This window comes from Gekko japonicus, unplaced genomic scaffold (genome assembly GCF_001447785.1).
Source record: "Gekko japonicus isolate JY-2015 unplaced genomic scaffold, Gekko_japonicus_V1.1 scaffold2312, whole genome shotgun sequence".
In the NCBI taxonomy this organism is placed as follows: Eukaryota; Metazoa; Chordata; class Lepidosauria; order Squamata; family Gekkonidae; genus Gekko; species Gekko japonicus.
The window spans coordinates 156,551-176,148 of record NW_015162019.1 but is presented as its reverse complement, the minus strand read 5'-3'; the positions used below and the strand labels follow the sequence as shown (position 1 = coordinate 176,148).

Sequence of the window (19,598 nt, the reverse complement as noted above, 5' to 3'; positions counted from 1 at the left end):
GAGGCTTATGAATAATGTAATTACGTCTTATGCATAGTAAAATAAACTCATATTTGCATAAGCCTCCTGGCCCCGCCTCTGCCTTTTTTTCCTCTCGCTTAATCGAGCGCCCGGATTGGCCGCCTCCTCTACTCTCCCTCCTCCCCTCAGCTCGAGGGCCCCCTTTCTTAGCGAAGACGGGGGCCGCGCAACCTAACCTCGTCGATGAGTCTGGGCCCCGCCTTTGCCGCTGAGGGGCGCATGGCGCTGATTGGCTGAGGTGGCCTGTCGGTTAATCCCTGACGGAGGAGGGGAGGGGGCTGCCCTGCCCGGTTCGGGGTTTGGCTGCAGGTTGGGTTGCACGGCAGCGGCAGCGGCAGCGAGAGAAGCAGTGAGGTGGCGGAGGCGGCCGGGAAGAAGGAGGGTGAGAAGCGGTGTGTGTGTGTGTGGGGGGTTTTAAATGGGGGAGGCGGTGGGGGCCTGAGTCACGTGGCTGCCCTTGAGTGAAGGGGGAACGGAGCGGCCTGTTAAGATTTCTCTTCGCCCCTCCCCGCGCTGGTGGGGGCTCGGGGAGTGTGTGTGAGGCACCTGATCCCCCCCCCTTACACACTTACGTCCAAAAGGGGCTAGTGAAAGAACGGCAGAGAATAGAAGTGGCAAGGGGATGGGCTTAAATGGAAGGATGGGAGGAGCTTCTTTTGAGTAGGGCGTGGCTTTAATGTTGGGGCGTGGCTACTCTTCACAATACGGGGAGGGTTAACCTGTGGAATTCATTGCCGCAGGATAGGCAGAAGAAAGAAAAAGTGTTGTGTGGAGATTCTTAGCTGTTGAAGTGGTGTGGATGAATTGGGGGTGTGAGGTAGGTGTCAAGGTCTGCACACCACAGAGGCTGGGGTCACCTGTGGAATTTGCTGCACTGAGGTGGAGAGATGCTTTTGTTTTGTGGTGGGGAAGGAGCCAGGATCAGGCAAGTCCATGGAGGAGGAAGTCTAAAGCTAGTTATGGCAGTGAATGGAGCTTTCATATTCAGAGGCAGTCTATCTCTGAATAGGGCTGCCAGCTCTAGGTTGGGAAACTCCTGGTGGTTTGGGGGTGGATCATGGGGAAGTGAAGGTTTGAGGAGGGGATGTACCTTAGTGGTGTATAACCCACCCTCTCAAAATGCCATTTTCACCAGTCTCTGTAGTCTGGAGATCACTAGTAATTCTGAGAGGTTTCCAGGCCCTACCTGATGGTTTGCAAGGCTACTGAATGACCATATATTAAGGAGATGGAGCAGCCCGTGCCTTGGTTGAGATCATCTGGCTGTCTGTTGCTGGAATGGAGGGACTCACCTTTGTTTGGGTCCAGTAGGGCTCTTCTTACACCTTTATGTGTTTGAGGGCAGCAACCGCTGTGTGTGTATGTATCCCTGTGTCCAGACTGTACCTTTGCTGTCCTTGTATGGAGCATTTCTCTAGTGTTTCTCCAGTTCCTCCCAGCAACCCTGCAAGGTAGCTCAGAATTATTATCCCCCTCCATTCCTTTTAGGAGGGATACGGAAAGAACAGTGATTCACCCTGAAGAACTGCACCCATGGCTTCTAGCCTCAGGTTCTTAACTGCTATGATATGAAGAGGAGCCAGCTGGTGAGACAGTACTGGAGATGTGTTTGTATGTGGGTACTTTGAGGGGTATTAAGGGTATGCTATTTAATCTCTTTATGGTTAATAAAGAGTTATGTGAATGTCAGAAGGAATTTGGGGGTGAAAGTGGCTAAATATATAGTGGTTCAAATGTTTATGTGTGCGGGATCGTGGTTGATGCGTTGCTGCCTACTCACCCCATTGGGCCTTTGCAATGAGACAGGGTAGGGGATGGGTTGCTGCAGTCAGTCTTATATGCATGAGGTAGCTGGCTGAACAGAGAGGGGTTGCTAAGCTGTTAACCTTAGCTAGGTGCCTTGTGGGTTAAGTTATCCTGGGAGTGGATAACTTAACATCTGTGGAGTTTTAAGGTGGTCTGTTGCAGTAAGGGGGTACTAGATGTGAAGCTGTTGTGAGTATGGTGATTGTAAGCTCTTTGCAGAGGAGATCTATCACGCCCTTTTAAAACAAAAACTTGGATTTTTCTGTAGTGACTATACATTGGTGATAATAGATGCAGAGAGGATGGGTAAGTCAAAGAAATTTAATTAAGTTTAATAAATAATAATAATAAATAGTAATAATAACTAGCATCTAGTCTTACATATAATAATATAAATAGATGCTTAGTGTTTCTTATTTGTTTTTATTTCATTTATACCCCCTTTTCCCCCCCGAGGGGGGTCCAAAGTGGCTTACAATGAGCTCCCCTTTTTCATTTTTATCCTCACAACAATCCTGTGAGGTAGGTTAGGCTGAGAGTGTGTGACTGGTCCAAAGTCATCCAACAAGCTTCCATGGCAGAATAGGGATTTGACCGGGGCCTTCCAAATCCTACGCTGACATTCTGACCCCTTGACTGTGCTTCAGCACTTCACACCCAGTGTTGCAGTCATCCTCACAGCAAACCTGTGAAATATGTTGGCATTGTGATCCCCAGATGCAGTGGGGACAGTTGAGGGAGTAAGTTTCTGGAGATCACCTGGCTAGTTTGCTGCAGAGATTAAATTTAAACCACCCTTCTGGGCATTTGGTGTAGTGGTTAAGTGCGAGGACTCTAATCTGGGAGAACCGGGTTTAATTCCCCACTCCTCCACTTGCACCTGGCTGGATGACCTTGGGCAAGCCATAGTTCTGGCACAGCTGTTCTTGAAAAAGAGCAGTTTCTGTCAAGAGCTCTCTCAGCCACACCTACCTCACAGGGTGTCTGTTGTGGGGAGGGGAAGGGAAAGGAGTTTGTAAGCCGCTCTGAGACTCCTTTGGGTATTGAAGGGCAGGGTGTAAATCCAATCTCCTCCTCCTCCTCTCCATAGCAGATGATACTATATCAGTCTTTTGTGGGCTAGTGCCCACTTCCTTGGAAAACCACAGAAGCTTCCCCTGGGGAGGGAAGGCTTAGAAGAGTGTCAGTGTGGAAGAGAGGGTCTGGTCTTCTAAGTGGCATTGTGAGGGGATACCGTGTTGGTCACTTGGTTCATTGATTTGGTTTGTGGAGCTGGTGAAGGACAGCAGATGTGATCTTGCCATTGGGATTCAGGAACTGTTGTGAGCGAAAGGTGTTTGGTTTTCTGTACAAGCTGATGAGGTGTGTCAGGTGAGCCACGTGCATGGGAAAAAATTGCAGGCATGGAACAGGTGTGAGATTTCCTATTGAAAAATGGATTTTGTACCTATGTAGGGAAATTTTGAGAAGTTTTTTTTTATTACCACCAAGGAATGGCTGACCTGTCATATTTCTGTCTCACCTTTCTTCCTGAGATCTCAGGGTGCATGGTGTACATGACTCTCCTTTCCCTGTTTGAGCCTCACAAAAACCCTTTGAGGTAAGGGAGGTCCAGAGAGTGTGACAGGCTCAAGGTCACTTCATGGCAAGATCTGAACTTGGGTCTGCCAAAGCCTACCCCCACGGTGGCTCTCACAGTGCTGGTGTCTTGGCTGTTTGTGGCTAATGTGGCTAAGCCCAGTGCTGCATTTCATGTGTAACATTTTTAAGGCTTACCCTTAAAATGCATCTTGTGTGCAACCTATACTTTTATTAAAACCAGCTATTCAGCCCTACCCTGCTGTGTACCTGATGGTACCTGATGCTGTGTACCTTTGTTTGGGGTCAGGAAGCAATTTTTCTCCAGGCCAGTTTGGCTGGAGATCCTGGAGGTTTTTTCTCATCTTCTGGGCGTGGAACAGTAGTCCGTGGGTGTGTGGGAGGTATTTGTGAATTTCCTGCATTGTGCAGGGGGTTGGTCTAGATGACCCTGGAGAACCCTTCCAACTCCATGATTCTATGGAAAGGATGGTGACCCATCTCACTATGACATGTTATTATGTCTTTTGTTTTTTTAGTGGGATTGATTATAAGCCTTTTTGAGTCCCACATTGCAGTGGAAAAGTGCGGTAGGAGCATTTTAAAATGAAATTAATAACAATAATTGCAGGCTGCTCCTTTTCAGGCGCATGTATAGTGAGGATCCGTGTACAGGACTGGGGCTTGGTGTTAGCTGTCTGAACTGTGCCCAGATGGTACGGAAGAAACATTTGTTGTTGTGGAGTGTGCCCTGGATAACCCAGGCTGGCCTGATCTTGTCAGATCTTGGACGCTAAGCAATGTCAGCCTTGGTTAATATTTGGGTGGGAGATCACCAGGGAAGTCTAGGGACACTACCACAGAGTCAGGCACTGGCAAACCACCTCTGAATGTCTTCTGCCTTGAAAACCTCATGATGGATCGCTGTATGTTAACTGAGACTTGGCAGGAAAAAAGTGCACTTTAGAAGCCTGACTTTGGCTGTGGACAAGGAAGTTGTTAGGGATTCCTTCACAAGAAAGGAAGTGGAGAGTGACGGAGGCGAGGGGTTGTGTTAAGTAAAATAAAATGGCAACTCCTAACATTTAGATGATCTGAGGTTGTAGGTTCTTCTGGAATTAGTTGAGAGCCAGTTCCATCTGGAGATGTGGGGTTATAACTGATTCTAAACCTCTGTGTACTGAATAAGCGGGCTTAAAATGTTATTAAACTGAAGATCGGGGGTGTTTTTAGCATTGGAGTTGTGAGTACAACGGTTATGTTGGGGAATACTTTGTGATTAGTTCCAGGTTGGCTCTTATTATGTGCTCTTTAGGGAGGCGTTAGATGGTCATTTAGAGAAAGTGTTCTAATCTGCGAGGTGTTTGTATGTTCAAAGCTATGTCAACAAAGGGCTGTAGTTGGAGGCAGAGTAGGTGCTCAGTTCTCTGAAGAAGCTGGCATACATTAAAGAGTTTTGTTTTTAGAGTACTTAGGTCTTAATTTTTGCAATCCAGGAGTTTTGGACCAGCCAACTTGTCTGTATTTGAATCTGTAACTCAATATAATTCTGGGGTATCAGGAAAATGGATGGATGGCTAATTATAGGTATTTGTTTACAGTATTTTCTTTATGTTCTCCTTAGTTCCTGGAGTAACGGGACTTTATTCCTCCCCTGTTCCAATTGTTGTAAGTTTTACAATTCGCATAGGAAGCTGACCTAAATATAGTATATTCCTTTGTAACATCTGTTGTTTCTCCTTTTTTTGAGGTTATGTTTAGCACTCTGGCTTCAAAACGTTTTTTGAAATGTTGACTCCTTGATATATAACCAAGGAAAGGAGGCAGGTTTCCTCTTTTGGCCAGGCCTGTGGGAGAGGAATTGGTATCAGCTCGCAGCTCACCTTCTGATAGCAAATGTGCCGATCCCCCGTCTATCAGTAAGTAGGGTAGCAGAACAGAGCTACCCGCTAGCTTGAGATTTCTGCATGCACAGGGACTGAGCAGGTATGCAGAAAACTATTAGTTTGCTACTGCTATTCCTTAATTTTTTTAAAAAACTAAAAACTGTCTGGCAAGGACTGAGCATGCTCATTGTTCTCTCTGAGCCACAGATACTGGAGGGCAGTTGATGGCTGGTTAAAGAGGTAACAGGGAGAAGATAACAGATGGGGAAATTGGCCTGCTCAAGCCCATAAAAGCTTGCTCTAGCTGGTGTGTGGCACCTCCCAATTTCTTCTCCTGAAACAGCGTGGTGAGTGTGAAGCAAAAGTACCCTCCTTTATGCAATGCCCAGTTTGGAGTTGGAAGACCAGTTTCCTGCTCTCTTAGCACTGAACCTCAGCAACCAGTGCTATGGGACGGTTATGTTCTAAGCTATCATACACTAGACTGCGGAGGTTCATCTAGCCCCAGAGGTCCCCTGTCTCTCTCCATAGGAAGGTCTCCCAGGTTTTTAGGACTGTCTGTTCCTTTCCTGATCCATCATGCATACCCTGCCCATCATGCATTCCTCTAGCATCTTGGCAAGGAGAATCGGCATATCTTCAGGCATTCCGCAAGATTTAACTCCCATCTAACTGGGGCAAGGATAAGCTCCTCCCCCCATTGTCTGACTAGGGAAGGAGCCTCTCTAGAAAGCAAGAATCATCATAGTTATCTGTCACCCCCCCCCCCCAAATTATTGTGGGGACTAAATATGTAAAGAGATGGAATAATGGGAAAATCATGTTAATAAGGCACAGTGAGAAATTTAATTCCACTGCCCTGACCTGGATAGCCCAGGAAAGCCTGATCTTGTGCAAATACTTGCAAGAGCGACCTCCAAGGAATACCAGGGCCGGGATGCAGAGGCAGATAATTTCAAGCCACTTCTCTGAAATGTCCTAGCCCCACTAGGGGTCACCAGAAGTCACCATGATTTTCAGGCTCGCAAGCGCACGCACACACACAGTACCAAGAAAAAAAATTAATTTAACTGAGAGAAGGACCAGGAACCAGCTGCGTCTTCCTTGTAGCAGTTCATTATCTGTTCTGTGTTTTCATAACATGCCTCTGGGGTAGCGTAGGTGGCAAGAAAGTGAGTGGCCAGTGTGCTGGATTGGTGTTCCTGGTGCTCAGCAAACCTTCTGTTTGGAAGAGGCCCTCAAGTAAGGATTGAACATGGCTGCTCTGTACCTTATTCCTTTGCTTGGACATCAGCTTTTCTTCCAAGGTGCTAATTGAGAATGGCTCAATGCAAAAGGAGGGCAATGGAGTTCTGGAAACTTTAATAATTGTATAGAAACCCTTGCCTGGTAGCTTTGTGTGTGTGCGTGTTGCTAATTTGTTGTATTTTGGATGGAATTTGTAGGCTACCTTGTAGACTGTAAATAGTGGAGGGGTCGAGTCGAAAAAACACTTCCAAGTAAATAATAATAGAAGGGGGAATTCTGGGATGTGTGGATTTCTCCCTCTTCCGTACTGCTAAAAGTGTAATAGCCTCTGTAGCTGTTCAGGTGAGTATCAACACAAAAGGAGGCTGCCATCTCTTTGAAGCCAAACACTTTCTTTTTTTGGAGTATCTTGGGCAGAACTGGGAGTGGCCAGTTCTGTTGCTGTATGTGCCCTCTGGAAAAGTGTGAAAATGCTGTGCAATTAAATTATTAAATTAAGTTTGTTTTATCAGTGCAGGGATGATGTTTATGGAATGCACAGCCACTTCCCCTTTTCCACTATGTCTTTTTTTTTAAGTGTTTCAAAAATGTTTAAATTCAGTCACCCAAAAGTTCAACTGGTGTTCAGGGATGTGCTTTGTAGTTTCCAGGTATATATGCATTAAATTATTTGCTTGTAATAGTGCAGGGGTGGCCAAACTGTGGCTCGGAAGCCGCATGCGGCTCTTTCACACATATTGTGCAGCTCCTGGCAGGGTGGCTGGGGAAGCCAAATATCATTAGCAAACAAATATCATTGGACAAATAAATATCATTATCAATACCTGCTTTTACTGCTTTTGATATTATTTTTGGCAGTCTCATTTATTGTTAATAAAAAGCAAATTTGCACATTTCCCAGTAAAAACATGTAATATTTGTTCATATCTTGCAGCTCTCAAACATCTGACATTTATTCTGTGTGGCTCTTGCGTTAAGCAAGTTTGGCCACCCCTGTAATAGCGTTTGCCCCAACAGTGTGTGGTGTGAATTTTTAAGGTGCAGGTAGTAGCTTGTTTATTTTTTTGTTGTTGGCTGTCCAGTTGCAGTTAACTTATGGCAATCCCATAGGGCAGTGATGGTGACCCTTTTAGAGACCGAGTACCCAAACTGCGACCCAAAACCCACTTATTTATCGCAATTTAACCTGAATACTAAATACTGAGGTTTTACTTTAGAAAGAACAACTCATACATTAACTTAAGATGATCCAATCTAAATAAGGAAAGCAATCCCAAATGCTTTCATTTACTTAAAATTATTTGGCAGAGAATTTGACACGTTAATGATGGTCTGGGCCTGGCTGGGGCGATGGCACATGTGCCCACAGAGAGGGCTCTGAGTGCCACCTCTGGCACCCACGCCATAGGTTCGCCACCACTGCCATAGGGTCTTCAAGGCAAGAGATGTTCAGGGGTGGTTTGCCATTCCCTGTCTCTCCATAATGTCTCTGGGTTTCCTTGGTGGTCTCCCATCCAAACACTAACCAGGGCCAGCCCTGCTTGGTTTCTGAGATCTGATTGGGTTAACCTGGGCTATCTGGGCTTGTTAAGATTAGGGGTGAGCATGCCTCTTCTTTTGGGTCTCTGCTTTTTGCTCTTGGTTCTTTAGATTCATTTGTAAAGGGTACAGTTGTTTTTATCTGCAGTTTGTACGGCATCTATACTATAATACACGAATAATGCTGATTTATAAAGCACGAATGAGGTTTGAAAAATGAATACATTTTGAGGAGAAGTTTGACATGAAGAAACAGAAAATGGAGTGAAAATAAGGAATAGGAAGTTTGAGCCACACGGGAGAGAAAAAATTGAAATGGGGATTTTTGGGGTCGGAGTGATTGGGTGGAGAAACTGGGAATCATCCTGGGTCAAGATTCTCTCCTGGAGAATTTGGGCTGGAAATTTCATTCTCATTCTCTTCTCTTTCCATTTTTCACCACTTCTCCTAACATTTGTTACCAAGGTGATAGGTTGTTAACGCCAATACCCTCGTTTCTGGAGCCTCCTCATTTGAAGTCTAGAATATTAAGAGGAACTACATGAGCCTGTTAGCATTTCTCTTCAGAGCAGTTCATTAAATTCGTTAGAGGGCTGCCGACAGAACTGAGCAATGTGTTTCTTTGGCTTGTGGCATCCTGAGCCTTGTAAAACTCCATTTTTATAAAAAGTTGAAGTCTGGCCCCGTGGGATAGGTGGATGAGTTGTGATGCCATTCTCTCTACTCCAGGTTTCATTGCTTTGTTTAATGTATTTAGAGGCGGACTTTCACTGGAAAACTATCCTTAAGTCTGCTTCTAACAACATAAAACTGTGCATACCCAGGTCTCCCAGATCCAACACTCTAACCCAGGCAGTTCCCCAACGTGGTGTCGATGGGTATCCTGGCACCCACTGAGCTTTTTTAGAAAGTGGGTGGGGACTTCGTAAGGCACAGTTTGTTATTGGCTGCCCTCTGCCTCTTGTGGCAGCCGTTTTGGGGTGTTGCTCACCAGCCCCTCTCAAAATTCCAGAGGTGCTTGCAGGCTCCAAAAGGTTGGGGACCCTTGCTCTAACCACTTCTCTAGTGCTGGTCTTCCTGCCAGAAGCAATGAAGTTGGTACTTGGAAATTTTAAAATAAGCCAGCCGTTACGATAAAAAGGCAGCAGCTCAGTTTAAAAACCAGAGAAATTCAAGTATGTTTTTGTTTGTTTAACTCTTGAGGCAGCCTTGTGGTGGAAGTCCCTGTGACAGTGATCTCATAGCTGCAGCGCTGCCATAGAGGAAGCCCTGTGTTTTTGCTCCCTTTGTGAGGAGGAGGAATTTGGAAGCAGATCTTAATCTGGAATAAATGGACTTTCCCCTCCCCACATTTTGTTTGCCGAAATGCTAATGCAGGTCAGAACTGGCCAGCTTGCTGCCTTGTCATGTGCTGTGGGCCCCGTGGCACAAACTGGTTAACCCTTCCAAGGCTCTGGCCAGCGTTTTGGCTACACGGACAGGATGGCTTTTTGCGTGGCTTTATAGGGTGGCTTTGTCCATGCTCTAGAACTGTTGCTCAGAATAACACTCCGGCATTGAATGCCCCCCCCACGCTGTAGAGAAGATCAGAATCTCTGCTGAACCCTCTAATGAGTTCTTAGAAGTCTGGGGAAAGTCCATTGCTTGTCAAAGATAGAATTCATGGACTTGGTGATGGTTGAAGTATATTTAGGGTAGGGGTGGGGCTAACTTATTAGCGTCAAGCAATCTTAGGATGATCTCGTGGATGTAATTCCTGGACAAAGCCCTCATTGACTCCCAGGCCCGGCTGTAGGGCTCTGCCAAAGGAGCCTTTGCTCGCTATTTCATTTGTTCTTTGACCCTTAATGAACTTAACACCCTCCAACCTACTTTTAGCAAATGAAGCGTTGGACTTGAAGGGATATGATCAAGCAGTGAACTTGGCGTTTTCTTTACCAGTTGGGGGGGGGGATTGCATGTTATCCCGAAATGCTTCTGAAGCACGGCGATTGAACTGTATTAGGACTTCAAGGGGCGTTCCTGGGGACGCTGTGGTTTTATTTTGCTTGTTTCGGATGCTGTCGGCAGCTGTGTGAACCAGCAGGGGTGGTGCGTGAGTTAGGGTTAGGGTGAGGTGGCATACTTTGAGCTCAGTTGCTTGCTCCACTCCTCTTGCCCAGTCAATTACCAAAATACTTTTGCAGGAGAATGTCTTTGCTATTGCATGCAGTGTGGTAAACCGTGATTTGCCATTTTCCTGCAAACTGTCATTAAAACTGGAATTGACAATCATGGTTTTCATGGTTATCACAAGCCATAGCTGGCTTGCTTGGACTCTCAAGGGAAGAAGGGGACATACAGCTTTGATTCCCCCTCCCATGGTTCATTCATATAGTGGCAGACTGTAGTTTTGTGTTTTGTGTGAAATGACATTTTTCTGAATTACTTCTTAAGGGTTCCCCCCCCCCCCCCGTTTTGAAAGGGAAGAGCACAGCTGAGCACTGAGACAGCAACTGAAAAATGTATCCGCCTGCTCTGCTCAGTTAACAGCGGCTCCTTTCTCCAACACAAGAGGCTTTTCAAACCCATTGCTTTGGAAGAAGGCTTCTTGTGGCGGAGAAAGGCGCTGCCTGGTGCGGTACAAGCTACAAGCCTTTTGTTTCTGTTGTCCCGGTTTAAGGTCTGGGGATGGGATTGAGTGCCACAGCCTTGCCAGTTTGGTTCAAATACCCTTGTTTTGATTTCCTGCTTCTCTCTTTTGCACATCAAACCTGTCTTTGATTTTGTACAGGTTTCCGTTTTCCTGATGCTGAATTTTCCCTTGGAAACGTATGCATTTCTCCATGGTGTTTGTTAAATCGGCGTATTGTGTTTGAAGACCTAATTACAGTACAGGGCGAGTTAGAAATGCTTTGAAAGAAGCAAATCGAGAGCAATGGCAGTGAAAAGGGTTGGATCAGAACCATTCACGATAACTTGTGTGCGGAAACAAAAAGGTGACTTCGTCCATCCTTGCTAGGGTTCAATGCGAAAAGTTACATGTCGCGCCTCCAGAGTTAGTTCACTGTCTGAGACAAGTCAGCTTCTGATGGTTTGGCACAAAAGTGAGGATTATTTAACATATGTGTAGATGGAGAAACAGATTGGAAACAATATCCTTCCCGTTCCTTTTTGTTGTTGTTGATGGGAGCCTAAGTCTTCCTCCATCCTGAAGTCAGTGCTCGTATTATGGAGCCTATCGTAGCAGAAACTAATTCATTGTTGGTGCCCTAGTATTTCTGAGAGCTCCTCTAAGGAGCTCTCATCTTCCTTTATGAGGGACAAGAGACGTATTTCTGTTGTGTATTCTTGGCGGTTTAACATCTGCAGAAGCAATCTCTGTTGGAAGGTGGGTCGTGTGGGAGGCTGGAGCCCGGTGGGCATTTTGTGCATTACTCTTGGTCCATCTTCAGGCTTAGTTATTTTAAAATGTATTTGGTCCCAAGGCCACCCTGTCTCCCTGCCCCCAACCTTCAAATATTCTGTTAAAGACCTAGCACAACAGTGAAATCTGTAGTGCAGGTTTTAATACAACAAAAATGGTAATTTTGTCTTTTGTTTTTTTCTTCCAAAAACCAGACTAATTTGTATCAGCATTTCCCCCCTTCTACTTTAGCTAAACCATGCCCTTCTGTATTTACTGACAAAACTACACTTGATCTGAAGCAACTTAGAGATTGCACAGAGTAGGAAAAAAACTCTACCCCTCTGCCCCACGTTTCCTGATGCTACCTACATGGGGTGTGTGTGTGTTTTTCGGAGAAATGTCTGTTTTGGTGGGTGGTAAATCAGAGCCATTAGAGGGCTGTTTGAAAGGAGAGCACAATTTGTTTCCAAACACAAATTCATTACCTTTGAAGTCTGCTTCCCTCCCCCCCCCCCACATTAAGAAAAAGTGATGTCAGAGAGATGTTAAGGCTTTAGGGAAGTTTGAGTATCACTCAGTCACATTGTGTGTAGCAGAAACAAGGCTAGAAATGAACAGTAGATGTTAAGGATGAGAAACTTCACATCTTTGGTCCCGTTGTTGCCTTTGGTTAGATAGGTTTTGTAGGTTTAAAAAATACAAAAAGCCTGCTGCACCTGTTTCTTCAATGGGAAGTTTAAACGGCATAAACTGTGTAGTCTGAAGAAAGTAGATAGAAACTTTTTAATACATCTCTCAAAATACCAAAACTTGGGGAGGGGCACCCTGTAAAATTAATAAGCAATAGATTCCAGTTAGACAAAAGACAGTGTATATTTTCTTTACAAAGTGCATATTATCAAGTGGAACTCACTGTCACAAGATGTAGTGATGGCAGTTAGCTTAGATGGATATATAACAGAACTGGACAGATTCAATGGGAAGGAAGAGAGATCTTTCGATGACTGGTTGTCTCGATGGCTGATTGGAATTTAGCTGTGCAGAAGCCACATATCTCTGAAAGCTGGTTACCATCACGGCAGCCACAAAGGTACTGGTCCCTGTGCTGTGGGCCTTCCAGCACATGTAGTTGACCACTTTGGAAAACAGGCCGCAGGACTAGATGGACATCTGGTCTATGCGGTAGAACTCTTGGTCTGTTTTTGTATACACACCTTCTTCAGTTCTGTGGAAGAAAAATTCAGCTCATTCCCCAGCCTGAAAGATGACATGGGAGAAGCTGTGGCCCAGTGGCAGAGGATCTGCTTGGCACGTAGAAGATCCCAGGTTCAATCCCCGGTATATCCAGTTGCTGCCAGTCTGAGTAGACAGTACTGACTTTGATGAACCAAAGGTCTGATTCAGTATAAGGCAGTTTCATGTGTCCATGTGACAGTGTTGATAAAACCACCAACTTGGGAGTTAAAATTGTTAAGTATGAGCTGGTTTAATAACAGATTATCTGGCCTGGCCTATTTCTCAGAGAGCGCATGTGAGCATTTGGGGTTTATACTGGTGAGCAATGCCATAGCGAGTCCTCTGTTGCATGCAGAAATCCATTTTCCTCTGCCTAATCCACCGAACGTAACATTCTTTAGGGCTTCCTTTAGACTAAACACATCTCTATTAGGGAAAAAAGCTGTTCTGATGGAGAGAGGGAACATGTCCAAAGCTGGGTCTCTTTCTGTCTCTGCTTCCACTTCCCTACATTAGGAAAACTCAATGTCTTGGAGACCACAACATTTGTGAGCTGTTTCCCTCCTGCTGCAGTCTGCTAGTGGCTGGAACCCCTGTGATGGCATCCCACCAAGCCCTTTTTGTGGGGCTAATATCATTGATATGGATTTAATTGCCAGCTAATCCAGATTAAGCCTTCCTTCCCATTCATGGTATCTGTGGCCAGAGCTGTCCTTGTTATTTGGGTAGCTCCAGGTGTCTTGCTGTAGTGTAGAGTTCATAGAATTTTCAGCCTACCACTTGGGGGGCTGCCTGGAAAAAAGGGGTGGCGGTGTTACTGATTCATATCAAACTGGAAGCATTCAGGAAGGGGTAGAATGAGGCCATTGAGGTGGGTTTGTAAAATTAAACTGTGATGCCTGGAAATTTTGGCAGCCATCTGTCTTCATGAGATGGTGGGCTTGGGGTGCTCTTCCTGGTGAGCTGTAGTGGGTATCCCTTTGTGGTATGTGTTGCAAGCACCTGGTGGGGACACAGACAGATAGCCCTGGTTTAAATTTCTGAGCCAGTCCCTTGGCCCCCCCAGCTGGCTGAATCCAGAGGGAGGGCAAGCAGCTGCCTGTTCGTTTTGGACCTCGCTTGGCTGCAGGGGATGAGCGTGTGGGCCATCTGCCTCCAGATGGTTCTTCAACACTGACGTGCGGGTCTTTCAAAACAGGCTCATTTCTCCCTCACGCATTACGGCTTTAGCTTGTGTGCTGTGTACGTGTTGGATGACATCGTACCAAGCAGCCCTCAGCAAAATGGTAGCATCTGTATTGTTTCATACAGATAACTTGGGCAACGCTGATGGAATGTGACGTTAATGTTGTATTACAGGCCAGAAATGGAGCGAGCACGATTTCATGGGGGGGGGGGGTAAAACGGTTGGCTGTGGACCCTCCATTGCTTTCCCCCATCCTTGAATTGGTTGTGGTTTGGGCTGGGCCAGGGGAGGTCTCCCCTTAGAACCAGGGGGCCACTGTGTGAAGATGCTTTGGCCTCTATGACTTCTGGTATTGTCAGTATTGTAATTAAAGTGCTGCCTCAGCAGAGAACTGAAATTGGGTACCTATGTTGTCCTGGGCACGTTGATCATCCTAAGATTCTGAATGTGGGATATCTTTTTTTATATTTTAGATACCTAACGTTGCAAAATCTCTGTGCAAAATGTATGTCGTAAAGGTGACTGGCTCAGAGGAATTGCTGTAAGCAATGAACGAGCATTGCAGTTAGGATTGAATGTTGGGTTCAACGAAGAGAGAATTCACCGGCCATTCAAACAATTGAAGCACCCTCAAATTTTGTGTGTGCATTTGCAGTAGCAGTCAGAAGTCTCTCTTGCTCTCTCTTCTTTACCGAATATGAGCTGTATGGATTAGTATAAGAAATGTGGAACCAGACTTCACGTGTGGGTGTGGCTACATTGTGGTAGCTGTGATAGGTTTTGTAGTTCATTCATTCATTCATTTGTTACTGCTGTCAAGTCACAGCTGACCTGTGGTGACCCCTGTAGGGTTTTCAAGGCAAGGGAACTTCAGAGGTGAATTGCTGTTGCCTACCTCCATGTTACAACCTTGGTATTCCTTGGAGGTCTCCCATCCAAATATTAGCCAGGGCCAGCCATGCTTAGCTTCTGAGATCTGATGGGATCAGGCTAGTCTGGACTATGCAGGGCAGGGTTAAAGACATATTCTTTTGCTCATAATTGTTAAAATAATGAAAGCCTAGTAGTGCGGAAGGGAAAGGGGAATGGAGCTCTAACTATCAGCGTACTGGTCAGAATGGTGGGAAGAGGCCCATGGGTACTTTACAGGAGTCTTCGTTGGCCTGTGACCCTTCAAAGCCTTCTCCTTGAAGCCTCCTTTCAAAGCCTTCTCCTTGACAACCCCGCCCCCCAGCTAGCCTTGACAGTGTGGTGGAGGTGGGACTTCTGCCTTCCAGAGCTTTCCTCTGCCATCAAAAGGAATACGAAAGTAACATGTTATCTAGGGGGAAAGATTTCTGGATTCAGCCTCCTGCGTGAGCGGGTTCCATAGCAGCAGTCCACTCCCCATACTCTCAGAGCTACTTGCACATATTGCTGCATACAGGGGAGGGATTCGATCATCCTTTGGGATTTCGCTGTGTTGTTTTGGGGGGGATTTGGGTGTAACAGATTCTCCATTTGAGTATCCTACGTGGTGCCGAACAAACATCATGTAATAGCAGCCTGTGACCATTTGAGAACCCGCTGGTCCCAGTGTAGCGACTGCTGTTGCAGTCAGCGTGAGTTGTGTGCGTCACGCAAGGCTCTGAGTTGGAGGTTTTTGACAGCTTGTGGCCGCTGCGAGGAGAAGAAAAGGGTCTCTCGTGCTTCCTTTTGAACTTCAGATCCAGCTGAGCCTGTTTTATGCCTCTGCCGCGGCTGCACACTTGCAGAATTCCTAAGCAGGTGAACTGGAGTCATGCCAAGCTCTGCACAGGGCGTACCTGGTGTGCCCCCCCCCTCCCCCGCCGCCACCGGAAGTTGGTTTGTGGGAGTAATTACTTTGAACCGGCCTAGGGCATAAAGCAGTTCTGTAGCCTTATGAGGCACAAGGAGAGACTTGCCCCAGACAATTAGCACAAAATGTTCATTCCTTTGTTGTGCCTTTGAGGGGCAAGTAAATATGGTTGTCTAGATCCCAGCTGTTTTGGGAAATGAGGAACGGGAACAGTGTTCGCTTCTGAACACAGAAGGAGCTGTATTAAAAGCTCCACTTGTTTGTGGACTGTCATGAGGAGCCTGAAGGGTTTTGCAGAAGGCTAGCGGTCCTGGCACTTAAAGTATCAGGGTACACTGTGTATCAGAAATCTGGGATTGAATCCCCTTCCAGGAACTGAAAGAAAGGAATAGACTTTGGGGGGAGGGGGCACAAAATGTCTTGCTGCTTTTAAGGTGCATTTTGAGTCAGAAACTTGGGGGGACAGCTGAATGTTCTGCATAGAAGGAGCCACACTTTGTGTAGCTATAGAAGCAAAAATAATAATAATTGCTGATGAAGTCCACAGGGGAAGAGACTGGTCCACCTGGGAGAGGCTCCCCAGTACTGGGGTACGAGTGGGAAGGAGCAGAGCAATGGAGAAAGCCCCCTGGGTACTTCTGGGCCCTTGGATCAATGTTCTGTGTACTCTTTTGAGGTTTTTCCGCTGCTTTCTTTTTTTTGGCATCGTAGATTGGTGTGTGTACCTCCATCCTTTTTCATCCACACACTGTCTGGTTTCTATTTGCATGCTTCAGGTGTGCTGTATGAATGGCTGTTTGTTTTTGAAGTGTGTGCCGCGGAAGGCTCTTCGTGTTGCTTTTGGTCCTCTTCCAACATCACTGCTGAAGACCAGGGTGTGTGTGCTCTTCTTGGATCTGTTGCTGTCCCCTTGCCCCATTCACATATTCCGTGAGGCCATATCACTGTCTTCTAAGAGAGCCAGTTTGGTGCAGTGGTTAAGAGCAGTGGACCAGGCTCGATTCCTCACTCCTCCACATGAAGCCAGCTAGGTGGCCTTGGGGCCAGTCACAGTTCTTTCAGAGTTCTCTCAGCCCCTAAAAACAAGTCTAGCTCACCACTAGCACAACATTAAGAGCTAGAACTTGCGGCTGCCAGACAATCTTTGGATCTCCTGGCTACTCTACACACAGTGCCATATGATAATCAATTAGTTACTGTCTTCTAAAACTGGTTCTGCTCATTGTATGTGATTTTCCTTATTGCTTGTTTGTTAGCTTGCTGCGCAAACATGGCTTGACTGATTATGGGAAACTGTCTTGATCTATTGTTGATGGACCAGTTGCATCCATATAAACCTGCCTCTCGGCTCAGATCAGTGACCGAGGCTAATGCTACATATCTCCTCTCCCTCCCACCATCTGAAATATGAAGGAAGAGGAGCCGAGCCCCTCTTTTTGGCCCTGAAGATTATGGCATTTGCTCCTGGTGAGGGAGTATAATGTAATGGTTAAGAGTGTCAGACTAGTATCTGGGAGACTCAGGTTGAAATCCCTACTCATGCCATGGAAGCTCACTGGGTGACCTTGGGCTAGTCACACTCTCTCAGCCTAATCTACCTCATAGGGTTGTTGTGAGGATAAAATGGAGGAGAAGAGAAGGGTGTAAGCTGCTTGGGGTCCCCATTGCAGAGAAAGGCGGGATATACATGAATTAAATAAATAATTTTTAAAATTTGGTTTGTTGCGAGCTTGAATAGATCACCATTGTTGTAACATCCCCCCCCCCCCGGAAAACAGCTGAAGAACATTCTGCCAGTAAATATTTTAATGATTTAAATAAATAAATAAATAAATATTGCTTGACTATAATCAAATATTGGCAGATATCCCGTGAAACAAATAATGTAGCCTTGACAGGTAGAAGCTGCCCTTTTTCTTATCCTGTTGTGGAGTAACTCGTTAGTCCTTTAAAACTGGCTGTGTTTTGTTTTGTTTTTTAAAAGCCCTCTTGTCACTGCTTTGATTTTCTGGTTTAATTTGTTTTTTTAATTATACTGGTGGACTGGCCTTGACGTTTCAGGGTAATAAAAATCCCAACAAGACGACCAATTCCATGAATCATTCACACTGATTAGAACCCTTATTTAACACTATGAAAGTCAGAGTAATTGATTCAAATTTTCTAACAATTTTAATGGCTCTTTTAATTCCTCCCTGTGTTGGAGGAAGGGGCCCCTGTTGCCAGAATGGAGTAGTTGTGAAACATTAGGTCGTGTCCTGCAACTAGTGTATTTTTGTGACTACAGTGTCCCTTTTTGTCATCCTGAATAAAGTTAATGCTGTAAGAACACACGCACGACCGTTACAAATCAATGTTTGATTGTCAGTTCGCTAAATCTTTGACGGGTCAGCGGATGGACCAAAGTTTCAGAGGTTAGTTGACCACCTGACTGGCCAAATGTCCAATCCTCCTCCCCACTTCTGTGGCCCCGATGATGATCCAGGTTGCAGGTGACCAATGGACGTTGTTGATGGTCCACCTCCAAGCTACGTTGGTAAAGTACGGCCACATCCTACGACAGCATCTCTGCTCGATTAGGGAGGAACAAGCCAGCTGGTTTTCTGAATGAAAGAACTGTCTCTTTTGGGCACAGTTAGGTAAAAGTTCCCTCTTCTAACGATTGAGGATTTATGTGCTTTCTGCAGTTGTTTGCTTTCCTGGTGTGTCTTGACGTTGTTGTCGTTTTGTAAATAAAATCTTTCCATGTACCAGTGCGGAAAACACAAAATTTAATTGGAAGGAGGCAGAGAGAAAATTGCTTGTGATTCTGTCTTGTTGCTCGCTGTTAGGGTGGTGCTGTCTTTGTGGGAAAATGCTGCTTGTTTTGCAGAATTAGATTTGGAAAGATCCATTTCTAATCTCCTTTCTAAATATTGGCTTTCTTAGTCCATAATCTGATGTTTGACGGCTTATCTTATTAAGGGGCGGTTGGGCATCCGGCACATTGGAAAGCTCCCCACCACCACCCCGCCCTGTCTTTCAACAACGGCTGATGCTCCCATCTGCCTTTTTTCCCCTTTGGGGATTGTGCGCTTAATCAAGTTTTAATGGTCAGTGTTTTCTCTCTCTCTTTTTGGCATTTGCTATCCCTGTGAGATGCCAGTAGGGGCCATGACTTGGTGGGAGAGAACCTGATCCGCATGCGGAAAGTCTCAGCTCTGGCTACCTGCATTTTTCGGGTAGCAGATGTTGGGAAGGGCTTCTGTCTGCCCAAAACGTCAGAGAACCATAGCCCATCAGGATGTACAGGGCGAGATGGATCAATGGACTTGCATGGTCCAAGATAGATTTCATGTGGCAGAACCTGCAGAGGAAGCAGCTAACCGAAAGGGCTGGAGGAGGGTTTGAACCTGAAAGCCTCCAATGCCAGTGAAGAGATTTCAGCATCGTCCACCTCATACCAAAACGTTCTTGCAACTGTCTCACTGTCCTTTGGTTTCCAGAGCACCATGGATTTCGGCGGGTTGCCAGCGCTGGATGCTTTAACATCTCAACCAGCAGTTGCAAAGTTTAGAAGTTCACTTCTGTCCCAGCCTCATGGCTAAAGGAAGAGCAAGGGTCTGGTGGTGGCTTCATAGTAGGGGGGGGGGAACCATTTTGTAATGTCATAGAGGATTGAGCTTCCTGAGTTTTCAGTCCTAATCAGTCAGCGTACAGGGAATGGGATCTTCCAGGGATGAAAGTCTTGATTGGTGGCCGGTTGTGTTTCCAAAAGAGACCAAAGCAAGGCTGAGTTTATGGCCTGAAATCGCAGGTGGGGAGATGGAGCAGCTCACTGGTGGAGCCTCTGCTTTTCATGGAGAAGATCCCCTGATCGGACCCTGGCCTCTCCTATTCAAAGGTCACATG

The 19,598-nt window shown here is 45.9% G+C and overlaps 1 protein-coding gene across 2 annotated transcripts in view; it reads left to right on the top strand.

The window, feature by feature from the left end:
- Window positions 1–327: 327 nt before the first annotated feature.
- GNG7 (guanine nucleotide binding protein (G protein), gamma 7) overlaps window positions 328–19,598 on the top strand; it is a 140,489-nt gene continuing 121,218 nt past the window's right edge. The window contains exons 1-2 of one of the 2 annotated variants that reach the window (XM_015405500.1): window positions 341–403; window positions 1,510–1,607. The gene's annotated coding sequence lies outside the window, so the exon portion shown is untranslated. Of the gene's footprint in view, window positions 404–1,509; window positions 1,608–19,598 lie in introns of both variants that reach the window. The other variant, XM_015405501.1, reaches the window with a different exon arrangement.